This window comes from Camelina sativa, chromosome 13, assembly GCF_030686135.1.
Source record: "Camelina sativa cultivar CO46 ecotype springtype chromosome 13, ASM3068613v1".
Taxonomy (NCBI): Eukaryota; Viridiplantae; Streptophyta; class Magnoliopsida; order Brassicales; family Brassicaceae; genus Camelina; species Camelina sativa.
This window is the reverse complement of record NC_141892.1, coordinates 14,232,732-14,236,856: the sequence shown is the minus strand read 5'-3', so window position 1 is coordinate 14,236,856 and position 4,125 is coordinate 14,232,732. Positions and strand designations below refer to the sequence as shown.

Here is a 4,125-nt window from a genome sequence, read left to right as displayed (position 1 = left end):
AAATTGTCTTTTACGTACATAAAAAAAAATCAATTTTGATGCATAGAAGAAAGTTAGAAACGGTACATTATCAACTAAAAAAATAAATGTTTTCTTTAGTTTGCAGAATTTGATCCTCGAATATATCGATTTGGTCTGTTGTGAACTTGTGATAGGTGGTACTCTTTGTGTTGCTAATTGTCAAACAGTACTACCCCAAACACATGCAACTTCTCCGTCTGGTGTAAGTGTAACTGATCGTCTCTTTTTTTACGATATGTTAAAGAACAAATGTACGAAGCGATCTTCGCTAATTGATCAGCAAGATAAAACAAATATTCTTTTTGGTAATATTCAGAGAGCAATGTATTTTTTTGATAATTTTGTTCATTTTTGTTTTAGTTGTAGTCATTGCGTAATTGTTTGACTTTAAAAAGCGTCGAAGATTCCTGTATTTGATATACAAAGATGCAATTTTTTATATGTTTTATCAACAATTAAATACGCTATTTAATTAATGGTTGTATTAAGGTTGGCGTTGTATAAGCATATTGAGATACCGGAAAGATTAACCTTATCCAATCTTCTCACGGCCAGACTCGATTCCTTTTTTTCTAAAACGGACAAGCCAATTTGCCTACATTTTATGCAACAAAAATATAATACTTATAGATTTTGTTTTACAACTTTAGGAGGAAATGTATTTGGATATTTGGATAATGTTTGTAATAGTGCAAGGCACTTATGGTATATAAAAATGATGGAGTGCCTTGACTTCTTCATTTTATACACTAACACTACTAACTCTATTAGGGCAAGATTATTGGTGGGTTCTTATAAGTGGGTTGTTAAACATTGTTTGATTTTTTAATGAATAAATTGTGTATTGTTTTGAGTATAAGAACTTATGATCTTTTAGTTAAAATTTTTTCCTCCAATGGTAGATTTCAATTTTGGGTCTCTTATTTTTGAAAATATTGTTTATTTTTTTTAATTTAGAAATTGTAAATAGAACAGAAGTGATATAGGAAAACTTTGTGGTATAGGAAAACTTTAAATTTGTGGTACACAAACATTGGATACAATATGTGGTAGAAGTACAAAAATACAAAAGTAATTGTAAAAATATGTGGTCAAAGTACAACATTATACAAAAGTGAATATGTACTTCTACAATTATGTGGTAGAAGTACAATGCTACAATAGTGAGATGAACATCTTTGCTTCTACCTTCTTCTTTATGTGTCACGGGTCATTTTTTGCTTCTGCTTCTTGTTCTTTTGGTGTCAAAGGTCATCTTTCCTTGCTTTCTGCTTCTACCTGCATGACAAGGATAAAACACTAGCCGGTTATAAACTGAAACCATCTAATAAAACAGCCCATTACACAAACAAACTGAAACAATCTGAAACTGAAACAAAGTTAACACCACTAGCCGATTTCACAAACAAACTGAAACAAAGTTAACACCAGTCAATTATAAAATCATTGTTAACACCAGTCGATTACAAAAACTTAAACAGATGAATAAGAACCAGATTACAAAAAACACAAGAAACCATCAAAATATGTCATCCGACTACATAAAACAAGAACAACACAAATGTGACTAATTCCATACCCGGAAATTATCGTAAGTTCGAATGATCAAGTTCATTCTTGAAGAATCCAGTGATTTAGAAAGCATTGACATCAGGGAATCAAAACTAACCCAAGGAGAGCTTGGTCTTGCAGCAAAACCACCTCTACTTACTGAAAACAACACAAATCCTTTCAGCAACTATGAAAAATCACAAAGAAGAGACTCTGCTTCATCAGGCAATGGAAACGAGAATAATACGCAGAAACTCATAGTAAATTTATAGAACAGATGAAATTTCCCGGAAACAAGCCAAGAAGACCAAGACCTCTGATCTTACCGTCACAAAGGGGATCTGGCTCTGCACTCGCTTTACCGCTTTTTCTACAAAAATTTTCAACAGAAGCAGATGACACTTACAGACAAATAGGTAGAGTTTTAATTGATGGTAGCAAGCAATCCTGGATCCTGACTGATCTTGTTGTCATTTCCTAGACAGCTGTAGTAAGCAAAACAAAACTCAAGACAAATGATGAATCTTCGATTTATTCTCAACAAGTCTGATCAAAGAAATTTTGGTTTAACCAAATAAACACTTAGATTACATATCTTTAAAGTAGTCTCTGCTAATCAGAAACCGACCACAGGAAACTCCACTAAACAGAGTTTAGAGTTGCCGAGTTTTACATTCAAATCCCATCTTAATCAGTCAATCTTATAGAGAGACAAATGATCTGATTATCGCATATCATAAGTTCTCCAGCTTCAATAACAGAAGAAGCCGAGAGAGAACAATGAAAAGCCATTAACAACAACAATACAAAGCAAAGATTTTTTTTTTCAGATTACATAATCCGACCACTCGGATATATGCTATGTTTGGTCCATATATGATGACCAATTTCGATTGCAGGAATGAGAAGGGGTTTGCCAAATTTTGAGTTCCAAGTTCTCAGCTTTCCACCAAAATATAATCAAACTTAGCTGATAATAGAGATTGCAACATCTAATTCAAACATCTTTGTATCAATCATCAATTACTAAATCAAAATCAAAATCCTCTCTTTCATATTCAGAACCACGTTTCAAACCAGGAGAGAGAGAACCTTAAGCTAAGTTTGATAATTCAAAATGAGAAACTTACCATTAGAGATAGGTTCAAGCTCCTCCGATTCAATCTTCTTTGATTCCAATCGATTGAATCTTCTTTGATTCCAATCGATTCAATCTCCTCCGATTGATTAGACTCTGAATTCAATCTCGTCCAAGTTCAATCTCCTTCTCCAACGATTCCGACCGATTCAATCTCCTCGGATTGAGAGGTTCGCAACTGAGAGCGAGAGAGAGAGGAAGAGAAAGAGAAAGAACACGATCAGAACAATTTTTTTTTGTTCTCAATAAAACTCTTTGCCCAAGCTGACACTCCATCGTCTCTTATATGAAAACGGGTATACTATATAAGAGGAGCTTTTCTTTCTCTTTTTCTTCCTGATTTTTTTTTTCCTACTTTTCCTTAAACTCCTCTTAAAATCTCTCTTACAACCTCGGATGGAGAAGGTCTTAGTAGTCTAGTTACAAGTCCCTTTGGGATCCACTCAGGCACTTCGTTACAAAAGTGTCCATATCTCTTAACACATAATATCATGTTCTGTGTTGGTGCTTACCAATGAACTATAGTGTGTTATGTCGGATTCGACAAATAGATAGCGTCACTTTAAGAGGGAAAGTGACATTATTGAGGCATTTTTAAACCCTAAATTTAGTAGTTGTCCACAATATGTCTTTCACTCTTTCCTATTGACGCCTAATCAAACAGGCAACAGCTGACTTTTGGTTGGAAAGAAATGTGTAACATGACAACCGGACGACACTAACTTTTTGAACTGGTGAGTTTTCATTGTCTAATGAAAATAGTAATAAGAAAATAATTCATCGATGCACTACTTTTTTTGTTTTGTTTTGTTTTGCATATACACCACTAACAAAATGATGCATCGTAATTCAAATTAGTGACTGAGTTTGAGTCTAACCATTAGCAAATAATACGTCGAACTGTCGATGCATTAACGATATATTACATAATACATATACGACATACGTTTTTCCTGTTTACAGAATTATACAGATTATATAAAAAAACTAAAAAAAATTCTTTTTCTTTTCAAAATAATAAATAAAATTAAATATATATAAAATTATATTTGTGTCGTACTTTACTCAAATCGTGTAGGTTGACTTATCCTACAGGATTGCGCGACAAAATCATAGGAGTCCTTTATATTCTGTAAATTATGGCGACGTTCAGAATATAAAGGGGGTGGGATAGTTAGACAAAGTAAATTGGGTTTATTCGATTATCTTACTAGCCTAAATCATACTTTAGGCCCAATATATACGGGCCTAATGCCCAAAGAGACAAAAAGATTTGACTGTAAAATCGACATATGCTGTAATTAAACTAAATGAGTAATTATATATATATAATATAGAAACAATGTAGAAAATGAATTAATTATAGCATAGGAGATTTTAGCAAGATTCATTGAAGTTTCTTATACATGTATGTA

General features: G+C 32.9%; 1 long non-coding RNA gene across 1 annotated transcript; it reads right to left on the bottom strand.

Annotated features, from left to right (window-relative positions):
• Window positions 1–1,004: 1,004 nt before the first annotated feature.
• On the bottom strand, window positions 1,005–3,108 carry LOC147929550 (uncharacterized). Its single transcript, XR_015578794.1, has 4 exons — window positions 2,703–3,108; window positions 1,899–2,057; window positions 1,601–1,731; window positions 1,005–1,299 (listed from the first exon to the last, which is right to left on the bottom strand). It is a non-coding gene; the product is annotated as an uncharacterized LOC147929550 (long non-coding RNA).
• Between the last annotated feature and the right edge of the window lie 1,017 nt (window positions 3,109–4,125).